Source organism: Protopterus annectens, chromosome 9.part0 (genome assembly GCF_019279795.1).
Source record: "Protopterus annectens isolate FY-2018-M chromosome 9.part0, PAN1.0, whole genome shotgun sequence".
In the NCBI taxonomy this organism is placed as follows: domain Eukaryota; kingdom Metazoa; phylum Chordata; order Ceratodontiformes; family Protopteridae; genus Protopterus; species Protopterus annectens.
In genome coordinates, this window is record NC_056743.1 from 632,188,543 (window position 1) to 632,204,660 (window position 16,118).

The window sequence follows — 16,118 nt, forward strand, 5'->3', positions numbered from 1 at the left end:
GCATTAAATTTTGACCTATGTCTAGTGCACGTAAATAGATAATAACTGTTGTTTTTATGATATTAATTTATATGGATATATTTTTTTACATTTTTCTCTATATCTCAACAACCAAATAACACAGACAGAACTCCTTAGACTCATATGAAAGCTCTCAACAAGATGAATAAAATGCTGCTAACACTATGTGTGTAACTTGAGTAGTTGCTGAGATATTGTAAGTTATTTACAAAATATTACAAATGTAATAGTTACTCCCAAGGATTCAAATAAAATCCATGTAGAAATAGTATTATTCCTACATGGAGTGGGTGGTGTTCACATCTGCATAGCCTTCTCAGCAGCACGCCTTTCATATTAATGAAGGTGTACTACTGAGAATGGATCTGCGGACACGAACACTGAATAAGTGCAGGGGGTGTGTTGTAGTACTGCTCGCAGATCCATCACACCTTCTGCACTCTCAAAGTGCTGTACAGCACTTTTTAAATGTTTCCAGTGTCCGCAGACAGTGAAAGCAACTAATAAAACAGTAAAATAGTGCCTGTGGACACTGAAACAATTAGTAGGACTTGAAATAAATGCAGGGGTGTGTGACAGGTACTGTCACACACGTCTTGCATTGTGAAAGTGCTGTACTGCACTTTACAATGCTTTTAGTGTCCACAGACACTGAAAGCATGATTGTCAATGGGAGGCAATGCAGGGTCTAATTGACAGGTACGTTCAGACACCCTCGCATCGTGAAAGTGCCATACGGCACTTTACAATGCTTTCAGTGTCCACAGACACTGAATGCTGGAGTGTGAATGGGAAGCAATGCAGGGGGTGTGACAGGAACTATAACATACCCCATGCATTGACAAAGTGTCATACAGCACTTTACAGTACAAGTGTGTCCCAGACACACAGCCATGCCTATGAAGTTCTTAGTGCTCAAACTCCAGACAAAGGGCAACCAAATGGAGGGACAAAGGTCCAAAAATAGGGACATATTTTAAGTACAGCTCTCATAAACTTAGAAAGTTGATAAAGGAACAGGGTTTGCATTAACATAAATTTTATGAAGGATTAGAAGTCTGAAACTCAAATATATGCCATTATTTAGTGACTTCGATCCTGAGATCATCCCACTAATTTACAAAAAAACACGAATGCTATGAGGAACAAAACAAAAATATGAGCCAAACATCTTGACAGTCTGAAAAATCTGGATATTTGAGAGGTTTTACACACCTCAAACTCTTCCACCAAGAAATCTGGATAAAGCCATGAAATAAATGTGGGACAAAGGTCCCAAAATAGGGCAAAATAAAAAAATAGTGGTCATACACACTTAGAAAGTTGATAGAATGACAGGTAGTGCATTACCAAATATGAATCGGCATTAGTATTAATATATGAAATTAAAGTGGTTGTATTACATTTTTTTTCTGTTATAAGTGAAGTTTAACCATAGCTGAGTGGGTTTGCATGTCATGGCACTCTGCTCAGCATTGCTTAAACATCTCATAGGTGCTAAATAGAAATGCATTGCTAAAATCTTCAACAGTGAGATAGCATAGTAGTTAAAGTTCTGGAGCTGCATGTAGCAGTTCACGGCTCAAGTACTAAGACAGACCTTTCATTTTTACATGGGAAAGCCTTGTTAAAATGTTGATTTTTTTAAATGAAATTATGTAGTAATTGATATTTCTTAACCAAGGTAGTGTGGGCAGTCCAAAACTGGTGTCAGTGGATATGACATGTGAAATCACCCATGTAAACACAAGTATCTCATACAGTATAGTCACACCCCAAGGTAATGTAAAGAAAGCACATAGGGGGACATCATGCAAATTAAATTATCTACATTTAATAATAAGTCAGTAATGATTAATTCATTTGCAATTCTGAAATATTTCTAAAATGAGAACTGAGCAATGCTAATCAGTGTTAGCTCTGCTTAGCCGGTATGAGCATTGCTTAGAAGTCTGATTCTAAGCAGTATTTAGCCCAGCTGATCAGATTTGCACACTGCTAAGCACTGCTCAACATTTCCCCCTTTAAGCACTGCTCAACTCAGCTTAGCGGGTTTGCGCACTGCTGAGCTGTGTCAACATTTTCAAAATGGTCCAATGATGGCAAAGGGTGAGAATATGACCTTATTTAAACCACACAGGTGGGAATACAGTCATAACCTGTTGCAGTTTGATCTCTGCTTGAACTGTGTCTGGCATTGGAGAGGGGGCACACTTTCAGGTGCAACGCTGAGGAATCTTGGACTCCAGGGTCATGGCTGGGCTCCTTGTTAAAGACCATGACCACAGACTGCTGCAGGCCAGTACCAGAGCTCATAGTAAAAAGCGGAGGCCTGGGACCATCTGGCATGTGATCTCACTAGTGCTACTGGAATTCACCAAACTGGTGAGCAGGTACGGCATCATTATGCTGACCTAATGCATAGAAAAGGGGTGCTCTTGGCCCAATGGATCCAAGAAGCTTGGGGCCAGAATGCCCCAGTAGTTTGTAAGTATCTCATCCATAGCTGTACCAAATTCTAGCCTGAGTATGTGATAGACAGGTATGCATAATGTTTGTATTTTCCCCCTACAGCTGCAGCAGAGAGGGCTAGCAAAGTTGAGGCCCATACAGACAGACTGTCGAGGCTGCACTGACAGGCTGGTGAGTACAGCTGTAGCTTGCAGTATATAGTGCAATAAATAAGAAGGAGTACATTGTTTACTGCCAGTAGGTATAGTGTGTTCTGTGTCTACTGAATAAATAAAGTTTGTCAGACTCATATTGATCTACAGGATATGCAGTAATAAGGCACTATGTCATGTTACTCAAATAAAGAGTTATACCACAAACTGTTGTGTTTACTCTGGTATGTTGTTGTAGAAATAGAATGTGTACTGGTTCTTCACAGCAAATATGGCTTTGACAGCATGCATTAACTGAGGTTGTTCTAAGAACCAGCTGTTATACAAAACTGTAGATTGTGGAGCTGTAAAACAAGATATAAGTAAAATATGAAATATGTCCTGCACTAAGACCTGAACCCTGAATGGTAATGTGCACTGTGTTATAATGTGTCCCCTGCAGCATTACCTTGTGTTAACCTTTGCTTTCCAGATTGTAGTATCTCAAAGGAGTAATACACAGTACACCAACAGCCATGCATGAATCTCAGGATTACAAGGTCAGACTGTCTAGCCAAGAGAGTATTAGGCAAAAATCAGTCAAACAAGAGACAGCAGTTCACCAGTAGCTCAGTGTGAAAAGAAATAGCTTTGTTGTTAATTTTTGCAGACCCAGACACAGTTTGAATCCAGGGAGTGGTACTAAGATGTGTGCTTATTTACACTCAAGAAATCTTGACTATTTTGTAGAAACAGTCAGGTAGTATTAACAGATATATTCTCGACAGGTTTTACAGGCAAATAAAAGTCTGTAGTAGCTGTAGGAAGAGTACACTAATACACTGTGTACAACTGTTCCACTGTCCAACCCCATGCCTGCAAATGATAGCAGGATTGGTACCTACACCATGCACTCTTGTACTCTTCCCGAAACATGTCTCTCAAGTGTCATGCTGTCACGGCTAGTGGTCACTGCTGCCAAATAACCTTGGACACAGATATGAATCCAGGTAAAGTATGCCAGTAGCACACTCACACAACATGAGTGGAGGGTACGCCTTCTTTGTCATATATGTAACCCTAACATGTACGAGTCCCCTCTAGTCATGTACTCAGAGTTCTCACAGGTTGCCCCATACCAATCCATTTTGACAGTTTAACAGGTAGGGATGTGCTACAGAAGCTATGTGCCATAGGTAGATATAAAGTGAGGGCAGACCTGTAGTATTGAGCAGTACTGTCATGAAAAATAGAAGCCTATACAGTTGTTAATCGACACACACCCCCACCCCTTATCTGCATCAATAATTATTATTCCTATACTGTGGGTATGTTTTTCTCAAAACCTAATGATGAGACTTGTGTTCTATTATTGTTCATATATTTAATTGGTTGCATATTAACATACCTGGTTCAAATAACATTGTTGGTGGCCTGTTGCCATCAATGTAACTGGCATGCTGTTACAATGCTTACTGTTGTTCCATTTATGCATGTGATCTGTTTGCTATGCAACTGTTTCAAAGCTATTGTTTTGGGTTAAACTGAACACCCACTCATGCTGTTATAACTAATTTTGACATGTGTTCATGACTAACGAATAAATCTTGGAAAACCTCATCACCATAGCACTTTCGAGAAGGCAGATCCCAGTGGATCTGCCTGTTCTACCTCATCTGACTGGCCCCAGCACATCTGGGACTCAACCTAGAACTTCCTCCTCTGCTGGTCCTGCACCACCTTTGGGTGGAACTGCCTCAGGGGATGGGGCCCTTCCTCCCCTGGGCGTTGGCACAGAGAGAAGCCCGTCACTCACAGGAAGTTCTGGGTTATGGTGCACAGTGTCATCTGCTCAGAGTTGGATGGATGTCTGAGCCAGATCGAGGGTCACCTGGTGCACCTTGAGGGGCAGCCTGTCCCTGTTGTCCAGCCCCCAGCACAACAACCTTCAGAGCCATGAAGGTGCAGTGGTGACTGCCTATGGGTGGGGACCTCAGTCCTACTGTTTCCATCTGGAGGCACATGGGCTTTCGATTCCCAACCACCCTCCCCATCCAAGGTGTTTACCCCCCTCATGTGTCATACACTGCCCCTGTCTGCTGTCTTGTCTGTCTGCAAAAGCAACCTCTCTTACCTAACCTACCTCCCCAAATGTACCTACAACCTTTCCCCAACATCCCACTCTTACCTTAAAAAAAACAAAAGGGCATCTGTCCCACAAAAAAAACATTGCCCCATACATAGCTCTACATTTTTCTCCCAAGTACAGTGACATAAATCAATCTAGTCTCAAATTACTCTACAAATGTATGTTGCCAACACCCCTCGCTGTGGGGTGTGATGCTGTAAATTCCAAACTTTTCACATAATTTGCAACTGTTGCTGCTGAATAAATGTAGAGCTATGGTCCTTTCCTCCACCCATCCTGCACATCCCTAGCTGCTTTTACTAATGTTTTACCCCCTGCTTGCCCCCATTTCACCACTTTCCTATCACCCTATTTTTATTTTCTTGTTTGAAATTAGCACGGGTTTAAGTGGGAATAAGCAGCGCTTACTGAAGCCAAGCAGGACTAAGACCTCTTGGCATCACTTAGTATTGCGCAAAACCACACAAACCCACTATAACTGCTTAAACGTGCTTTAATCACTTTGTCTCAATTAACCCTTGTTCTGCCCATCAACAAAATAATCAGTCCTGCCAATTCTCAAACCCAAGACCCTGTGCACTACAATCATAGCAACATACCACTACACCATCTGAGCTGTGGGAGTTTGAAATGCTTTTACAAACATATCATGCATTACAGTCCCTTAATATAAGGGGAAAAATACAGATCCCTAGCAAGTCTTAAACCAATGACCTTATACACTCCAGTCACAGCAGCTACCACTTATCCACTTGGTGTCTGCTGAATTGCAAACTTTTGTTGGTGGGTTAATGTCACTTTAAATATAACTATTGGTGTTATGATTTAAATTAGGGTGACACTGTGGTTGAGCACACACTGATGATGATTTTGAGTGAAAATGGTCTGTGGGGCAGACTGTGCTGGCAATAAAAGCATTATACCGCTGTGTTGCCTCCTTTTATTACTAAGTGCTGGATGTTTTTTGGTGTATATATTGGTGGTTTCCGTGCATCAGTTTCTGGTTAATGTGCATCATGGGGTTTGGATTTATGTACATTTTTTCAGTGCTGTTACCAGTCGCAGACCCATTGGGGCTCGGATTCTATGGCATTTGGATCATTATAGTGGAACTCGGAGGATTGCGACTACGTGGTTTTCACAGTCATTATAAATAGGGCAGTGGGTCCTGATTTTATGAAGTTTATGGATAATTTGACCACCAATGAGGATGATTTCTCATTTTTTACCAAGTCCACCATGGAAGGACAGCATTCAGCATCGATGGGACATCTTGATATGCAACAACAATTTAAACAGTTGGGTGATATTTCCAAGAAGGTGCGTTCATTGGACTGGCATTGTTAAAGGCCTATTTACAAGCCAGAATAGTGCCATGGAGCTTGAGGGTTCAGGTGGAGCCTGGGTTGGGAGCTGATGATTCTGAATTTATGCAGAAATGGCGAGCTGTTCAGTTAATGGCCTCTAACATGTTTATACAGTTCTTGATAGAACATTATGATAAACAGCTTCCAGACCTTTTCGCTAAATTAGAGGCTAGCCATGAACATACTTTGACTTTTATTGGGACTTATGATTATCAGGAACTATATGCACAATTTATGGTGACATGGACAAATATGATAAGGAGCTACAGGGGCGAAAAATGAGAAAATATCAGCGTGACATTAATGACTTCAAAAATGACATGGTGTTTACATGGAAGAAACACAAGAAAGGTGTACGTTTTGATGATAAGGATGTTAATAGACCAAAACGAAAGAGGGTTAGGTCTATTCTACGTAAACCAAATTATACATCCAGTACTTCGGAAATTTCATCAAGCTTTTCCAAAACAGATACTGAGACTGAGTTAGGGGATTTGGGGATACCAGTGTCACCGGTCCCTAAAAAATCTAAAGCCCTTTTAGGAGGGAAGGTCGTAAGCATAATATATGATGAAATGGTGCAATTGTGTCGGGCCAGTTTGTAGGCCCTACAGACCCAGTTTCTATTGGGTCAATAGTGGACAATAATGATGGCAATCATGTCAACCAGCTTGTTATTAATCTGATACAGTATGTTTTTACTGAAAGTGAATTAAAATTTCTAAATAAGGGTTTGGGGTATGTGCCTTCATTTTATGTGTCACATTTTGGTGCAGTAAAAGATGTTAAGCAATTTTGTAGAAATTTGAATTTGAAATATTTTTTTTGCTTATCAGCAAGATGAAAATACTGCTGGGACGGGTGGGGGGGCTTTTTCATTTTAGGAAATATGATTTTCAGCCTCGGTATTGTAGTATGGTTAGAACTTTTGAACAGCTTGTTATACAGGAACTACAAGTTAATCAGGCTCAGATTTTCAGTCATTTTTCCCATAACCTTACATTGGATGAACGTTCATAGGTTCATAGGTTCATAGGTTCATACTAGGCTATCTGCCCTAGGGCATTTATAAGCCTAGCCAGAGTGTGTTTGGCTTTCGCCACCCATTTTAAATTAATTTTGCTATGCCCTTTTTAGAGGTTAGTATATTGTTCCTCTGTCTAACAGTGACACAGAAGTGATACCCGGGGTAAACCTACGATCTCCCATCCACTCATCAAGATTCCTCTTGAAGAGAGTCAATGAGGGACTCTGCCTAACCTTGACTGGGATTTTATTCCAGAGTGAAGGGAGCCTCTGGGTTATGAATCTGTCCCTCCAGCATGTCCTATTTATTTCAGTGCTGAGGTTCAAGTCTCTCAAGCGTGTAGCTCGATGGGATTTGGATTTTCTGAGGTGCAGCATGTCCATTCATTCCAGGTTGGACATGGCTTTATACGTCAGGCACAGATCACCTCTGAGCAGGCGGTATGCCACTGAGTAGAGCTGGGGTTTCTTTAACCGGGCAGCATATGGCATCTGTCTGAGCCCTTTGATCCTCTTGGTGAAATACTTTTGGGGTCTTTCCAGTTGCTGCAGGTGTCTGGTAAGGTACATCCCAAAAGGGGCATTGTACTCAATTATGGGCCTGATGAGGGATGAGTAAAGAGGCATGATGACCTCCCCTGATCTAGATGTGAATCCCTTCATGATTAGGTGGGCTATATAAAATGTTTTTCTAACCACTTTGGCCACTTGGTTGTCAAATGAGAGATTGCTATCAACTTAGGTCCCCAGGTCCCTAACTACGTCTTCCGTACTTAATGGATTGCCACCTATGTGGTAATTTGTGGGCATTTTGTTTTTGCCAAAGGGGATGACTATACACTTTTTGGTGTTTAGCTTGAGACCATGGCTCTGGCACCAGTTGTCTGTTTCTATGAGGCCCTTTTGGAGGATGCTTGTGTTGGCTGGAGAGTCGATTATGGTGCCCAGTTTGCAGTCATCTGCGAACTTGGTCAGCCATAGCACTTCCGTGTTGGCCTGTACCTCCGAGAAATATATACTGAACAAGAGAGGTCCCAGGACTGAGCCTTGTGAGATGCCACTTGTAACTGGTTTGGAGTCTGACAGCAATTCTAACCATATGGGTTCTGTCCTTGAGCCAGTTTACAACCCATCTAGTGACATAGGGGTTTATATTTAAGCTGGTGAGCTTATCTATAATGCCCGAGTGGGGGATTGTATCAAAGGCTTTTGCGAGGTCCAGGTAGGCTGTGTGGACCACCCTCCCCTCGTCAATGGCCTTGGTGACTGTTTCAAAGAAATTGACCAGGTTTAAGAGGCAAGATCTGCCCTAAACAAAGCCGAACTGGGTAGGATCCAGTGTCTGTATGTCCCCAATATCTTTATTTATGAGGTCCATGATGATCCTTTCCATAGCTTTGCAGACCAAGCTAGTCAGGCTTATGGGGCGATAGTTTCCAGGATCCGTTGAGGCACCACCTTTGTTTAGAGGGACCACTGTTGCTGTACGCCACTCTTTGGGTACATATCCTGTAGTAAGGCTGAGATTGAACAGTAGTTTTATGTTTGGGTTTAGCTCTTCTTGGAGTTCATGTAGGACACAGCCCGGGATACCGTCTGGTCCCATTGATGCTGTGTTTTTTGCTTTGGAGAGGGTGGCTCTTACCTGAGCATCTGAGATGTCAGGGGGGCAGCACTCTGCTGGGATAGATATTTGCCCTTTTGGTGGGGAGAAGTTTGCGCTGAACCTGTCAGCTAGGATGTTGACAATGTCTGTGGGTTCGGTGTATTTTTTGTCATTTTGGTCTAATTCTGAGCATATCTGGGAATTCCCATCTAGGTTCCTAACATAACTAAAGAAAGCCTTGTGATTACCCTTAGTGTCCTGTGCAATTTTTCTCTCGAAGCTGGCCTTAGACGATTTCATGAGTGCCCATAGTTTTTTGCTAATACTGATCAGAGATGCCTTCCCTTTTTGGGATTTTGCTCTACCATGTAGTAGCTTCCTCCTTCTATTGTATAGTTTGTTTATGGCTGGGGTCCACCAGACAGGACGTCTGCCTTTGGAGGATTGGGTCTTGGTTTTATTTGGGATTGCATGATCCATGCATTCCTGAAGGTGTTCATAGAATGCGTTTATAAAGGATTCTGCGGTCTGGGCCATATTTTCCACAGGCCGGGGGCTTTGAAGGATTCCGCCTCAGTTTTGAGGAGTGTGAAATTTGCTTTAGAGAAGTTTTTCACTGTGGTTTCCTGGGCAGGGGGTGGGGTCGGGATGTGAATATCCAGTGAGATTAGTTTATGATCTGATCTTACCAGTGAGGGATACACTTCTGGTCTGGAGCATAGAGTCCCCATGTTGGTGATGATCAGGTCCAGCATGTTTTCCCCTCTTGTGGGACTGGTAACAAGTTGTTCCATAGCATTTCAGTTTATAAATTCTAGGAACCTTTGGGCTAGGGTGTTGGAGCTAGAGTAATGCTCCCAGTCTATGTTTGGGTAGTTGAAGTCGCACAATATAATGGTGTTTGGATAGACCTTCATATTTTCCAGTGTTCTCAGGAAGGCCGAGTGGGGTTCCTGGGTTTGGGAGGGTGGTCTGTAGCAGGCTATAAACTGGAAAGCAGTTTTACCCACTGTTAGTTGCACATGGATAGTCTCTGATGCTTCTTGCTGTGCCACCAACCTGAAGGTGTGGGTATCTTTGACGAATATTGATACTCCCCCTCCTTTTGTGGTTCAGTCCAAGTTTTGGGGCCGAAAAGAATAGCATGAGGTATAACATGGTAGCGCTGCGGTGCTCTCGGGAGCCTTGAACCAGGTTTCTGTTACTGCACAGATATCGATGTTCTCCATGCTAAGGAGAGTTTGAGTGTGCATCTTGAGGTTTAGACTTCTGGCATTGAGTAGCATTACTCTTAGTTTCTTATCCCTTGTGATACCTATGGAGGTGGGTTTATCTTTGAGCCTTGCCTAAAAAGGCACTATGGGGTAGCAAGAGCCTTTGCCAATATCCAAAAGCCCAGGGGTGACAGGTGCAAGCCGTCCCTAGCGAAGCCGTGGCTTGTCGAGCATGTCATCCCAGGCTGACAGGCATTGGATCCCCTTTGAATGACACCAATACTTAAGCCAATTGTTGAAATTGATCATCTTGTCTTCATATTGTGGCATCGTTCTTGGTGAGGGTAAGATGCCACTCAAGGTTAGGGTCATACGGGCCTGGGCTACATGCTCAGAGAGCTCCTCTATGTCTCTTTTCATGTAGTGCAGGGAGGTACGTCTCAGGTCATTCACACTAGCATGGACAATGACTGAGTCATATTTGTACTTGCCTTGGAGTGACCTGAGTGCTTGTGTTATGTGGCGGATCCTAGCACCCAACAGGCAGCTCACCGTGACCTTCTCCTTGTTCAGCCTGGTGAGCGGGACATCAGTGTGCCTGACGATAGAGTCACCTATTACAAGTGTATCAGGTGTGTTGTTTAGCCTTAAGGGCTGTGACTGTTCAGCACACTGGCTTTGTGAGCTATGTGTTGCACGTGTTTTGTTTTGGGGTAGCGGTTGCTTGGATGTCTGTTTTGGAGGTCTCTGCTGCTTAGGCAGATTTTTATTTAGAGCCTCCAAGTATGTTTTTGTGTGTTTATGTGTTTGGTTTAGTGTCATGGTAGGTCTATGTGAGACTGGAATTGTAGTGAGTGTGGTTTTCTTCTCCTGCTGACTGGTTACGCCAGTACTGAGTTGAGAGAGCTTAGCCTCCAGTTTGGCTATATGGTTGCATCTTTCACATGTGTTGGAATTTGTTGGTAGGAGGAGAGGGTTGTCTGTGTACATGAGGCAGTTGTAACATTGCCTCAAGATTCCCAGATTCACCAGCTGGACCAGAGAGGAGATTGACAACTGACCTTTGGACATGCTAGAATAGTATTGGGAATTCCTTTATAATTGAAAAAAAGGACCAATGGGGAACCAGGTACTCAAGGGGAGTTTGTGAGTGTGTAGTGCTTTCAATTTTTTAGTGCTGACTTAGTGAGCAAGTGCCAGGTAACTTAAATGCAATGTGTTGCAGGTAACTTAAATGCAAAAACGACAAACAGTAACTTTCTTTCAAGTGAAACAAGGAAATAAGTACAGTAAGCAATGCGGATATCACTAGGGATCCACAGAAGCACTGAAAAGCCGTGTTTTAGGTGGAATTAGCGTTCCAGGGAAATAACAAGCAAACAAACAACAAGCATACAAACAAAGCTAGATTCAGCGGGCCTGGATCTAGTCTATGCTACAGCAAACAAGGTGTACCAATTTCAGTAAGAAACAGTTCAAATATGCAGGCACTATAAGCCTTTAACCAGAAATTCCCAGCTCAGAAGGGCAGAGTCCAGCCTCTCCTCCCACAAGAGTGCAGACCATGAACCTTCTTAATGTAAAATAACTGGCCTGAAGCCCAAGTGCTTAAACCAGAACTAATACACTTTTAGTATAACAGACACTGAACCCTCAATCAGCAATTCCCAACTTAGAAGGATGTAAGCTACCTGTCCTGCCACCACAGTGCAGGCCACAAACCTTCCTAATGTAAAACAATTGGTCTCAAGCCCAAGTGCTTAATCCAAAAGACTTAGAATGATAGCTACCCTTTAATCAAGTTACTACCAAGCAGTAATAAATACAACTGAATACTTTAAAGAATGCCTGGATTAGTGCTCATGTTATACAAACAAAGCTAGATTCAGCAGGCCTGGATCTAGTCTATGCTACAGCAAACAAGGTGTACCAATTTCAGTAAGAAGCAGTTCAAATATGCAGGCACTATAAGCCTTTAGCCAGAAATTCCCAGCTCAGAAGGGCAGAGTCCAGCCTCTCCTCCCCCAAGAGTGCAGACCATGAACCCTCTTAATGTAAAATAACTGGCCTGAAGCCCAAGTGCTTAAACCAGAATTAATACACTTTTAGAATAATAGACACTGAGCCCTCAATCAGCAGTTCCCAACTTAGAAGGATGTAAGCTACCTGTTCTGCCACTACAGTGCAGACCACAAACCTTCTTAATGTAAAACAACTGGTCTGAAGCCCAAGTGCTTAAACTAAAAGGCTTAGAATGAGTTACACCAAGCAGTAATAAATACAACTGAGTACTTTTAAGATGACACAAAAGCAAAATAAAGTAGGAAGAAACACAAATACAGTAAAAGCAGATACATCTCTTGTCGATAACCCCAACATTGTAGTAGTACGGGCTGCCAAAGGTGGAGCTGTGGTTATTTGGGATAAAGTACAGTATGAAATGGAAGCCCTGAAACAATTTAATGACCATATCTCTTACTGCTCTTTACCTGTGGACCCTACCAGTGGGTTTAAGTCAGTTATAGATACTTTTTTATTGGATGCTAAGGAACAGGGGATTATTAATGCTGATCTAGTCACGCATTTGACAGTTGTACCTACTTTTCAGTATTTTTACTTAGTTCCAAAAATCCATAAGCCTTTACACAATCCGCCAGGAAGGCTCACTGTGGTAGGGGTTCACTGATTGAATCACTATCTGAGTATCTTGAATTTAAATTTAAACCCTTATTATCTCTGGTTAGAGCTAGAATTAGGGATACCAAACACTTTCTGCAACTCATGGATAAAGTGTAGGTTTCTAATGTGACACAGTTGGGAACTTTGGATGTACAGTCCCTCTACACTAGTATCCCCCATCAAGGGGGTATCAAGGGTGTCCATTATTGGATGAGGCAGTCTGGTCTCTTTTCTGATTTGGAGATGGAATTTTTATCATTATTGAAGTTGGTGCTTGAACATAATGCCTTTAAGTTCAATAATCAGTTGTATCTACAGGTAAAAGGTACAGCTATGAGGGCTACATTTGCCCCCATTTATGCTGAGCTTTTTATGGGGTATCTTGAGGCCTAATATATTTACATTGACAAGTTTCCTTTTTCATCACAACTTGTGATGTGGCATCGATACCTAGATGATTGTTGGGTAATATGGCAAGGAGGATTGGATGAATGGGATAATTTTAAACAGTATTTAAATGACAATGAGCATGGTATTAAATTTATTGGGAAGCTTGATTTATTTACAGTTGATTTCCTGGATGCTATTGTTACCAAGGTGTTGGATGGTACAGTAATTACCACATTCCACAGGAAACCTTTTTCAAAAATTCTATTTTACATGCTCATAGTTGTAATCCAGCCCATACCACTAGAAATATTCCAGTGGCACAATTTCGGAGAATTAAGAGGATTTGTTTTGCTCCTAGTGAGTATGAGAAACAGGCTTCAGGACTAAAAGAAAGGTTTTATGTCAGAGGGTATCCCAAAAATGTGGTAGATAATGCATATAAGGGTCTTAAGATGACTAACTGGATGGCCTTGCTGCAAGATACTCAGCTTCCTAGACGGCGTTGGTCCACGGGAATGAGGTTTATTACTACTTATGCTAGTAATACTTTTAAGATCAGGGAAGTTATTTCTAAGTATTGGCATGTATTATATTTAGATCCATTCTTTTCTACTTTATTGCAACCTAGGTGTCAGTTTGGATATAGAAAGGGGGAATCTGTAGGACAATATCTGTTCTCTTTTAAGAAAGGCAAAAATCCCAACATAGAGGTATTTTCTAATGCACTGTAAGGCAAATAACAGGGATATGTCCTCCTCTCCAATGTAGTGCGAATTAGTATATATAGTTAGGGGGGTGTGGGGGCTGCCCCCACACTGGGGGGGGTGAAGCCCCCCACCTAGTTTGATTTTAAAGAACAATATAACACAAAAAGTACAGAATTTAAACCAAACTAGGTGGGAGACTTCACCTCCACACCCCCCAACTATATATATTAACTCCAGGGTTGTGCTACAATGGGGAAGAGGACATAGCCCGGTTATTTGCCTTAAAGTGCACTGCATGTATTACTTGTCAGTCAAATGAGTTTCAGTCCAATGAATAGTCAGTCAAATGAAGGTAACCTATATATATATATATATATATATATATATATATATATATATATATATGTATATATATATATATATATATATATATATGTGTGTGTGTATATATATATATATATATATATATATATATATATATATATATATATATATATATATATATATATATATATATATGTAGATAGATATTCATATATATATGTCTACTATGGTTGATTTAAAACTCACTTGGCTGAAATGAAATTACTAGGACCACTTCACTGAAAGCTCACTTCACTGAAAACTCATTTCTTTGAAACCCATTTCATTGAAAGTTATAAATGGCCTTTTCCCCACTGTAGTGTGATCCTGGAGTTAGTATATAAAGTAAGGGGGGTGTGGGGGGCACAGCCCCCCATATTGGGGTGTTTGGGGGCATAGCCCCCCACATATTATAAACATTTTAAACTATATACAGTGATACTTACAAGTGAAATAAATGTTTCCAAAAGAGAATATACAACCAAGATATGTGGGGGGGCTTTGCTCCCCACACCCCCAATGTGGGCGGCTGAGCCCCCCACCCCCCTTATTTTATATACTAACTCCACAGTCACACTACAGTGGGGAAAAGGCCATTTATAATTTTCAATGAAATGTGTTTTAGTCAAGTGAGTTTTCAGTGAAGTGAGCTTTCAGTGAAGTGGTCCTAGTAATTTCATTTTCAATCAAGTGAATTTTCAATCAACTATATATATATATATATATATATATATATATATATATATATATATATATATATATATACTCACCCTCTTAGTGCAAGACATCTGGAGAAAGCCTGACAAAGTGGGGGGGAGGGACAAAGACCAAAAAAAATAGGGACATATTTTAAATATGGATTTTTTAAGCTTAGATGCTAGAGTATTATGGTTTGTTTTAACATACATTTCCTGATAGGTTTAAGTTTCAAGCAATTTTCTAACTGTATACCAACAATGCTTACAATCTGTCCCTAATTCTGAAACTTTCTTCCCATTTTGTTAGGCTTTCTCCATATTTCTTGTTCTAAGAGGTATTTTCACCTACCCTCTGTGATGCTGTAGTTCCCACACCAGCAAGAAAAAGGGGTAAGACCCGCATGAACAACTTAGTTATAGCACTGTGTTGCCATGCCATTAGCTAATGGAAAGACAACACAGCTGTTCTGGATGTAATTAGCAAGTGGAAGACATCAATTGGTGCACAGGCCATCACCTGCTCATAAGCATTACCTACAAAAAACAAGCTCCTGCCTATGCAAAACAGGTCTGAACCTTTCTACGCAAAGTCAGACTACAACTATGAAAACCTATACATCTGCATTACTCTGAAACAGAAAACTCTGCAGCACTATAACAGTTATGTCAAACAATTAACCATGTAATGGAATGCAGAAGGGCAGATGCAATAATGGGAAATAGGAAGTTAAACAATAGGTCTCAACAACACTTGCTGGACTGACATGTTGCTGTACAGCACCTAAGGCCATCCCTCCTGGCTTTGTCTATAGTGACATAGAGCACAGCTCTGGCCCCTGAATCACCCCAGCAAAGGTCAGCTCGCATATGACTACTACTGGAGTGTCTGTTGTACAATACAGACTGTGACACTGGCAGGCCAGCTACCTGGGATGTTTTAAATATTCATATGTCTCTTGTGAATGCTACTATGATACATATACTTGTCTTACAAATGTATGAGACCTATATAGGGTATGTGCATAGTAAACAACTGGCGCAGAAGAGTGTGTACCTTTCAATTGTCTGAAGTTTTGCAGACTGCCACATGTTTGCCTCATAGTTGTAGTAATTTTCTCATACAGTTGTGTTTTGTCTGGCAAATCACTGGAAAATCAGTAAAGACTGAAGTCATAACATAATAGGATACATTTGAATATCATATCCTTTGGAGTATTCCTGTGAATGCAAAACCTACTTTTCTATCAACTGTCTAAGTGTGTTACATTTCTAAAGTGTCACTAATTTTGGGCCTT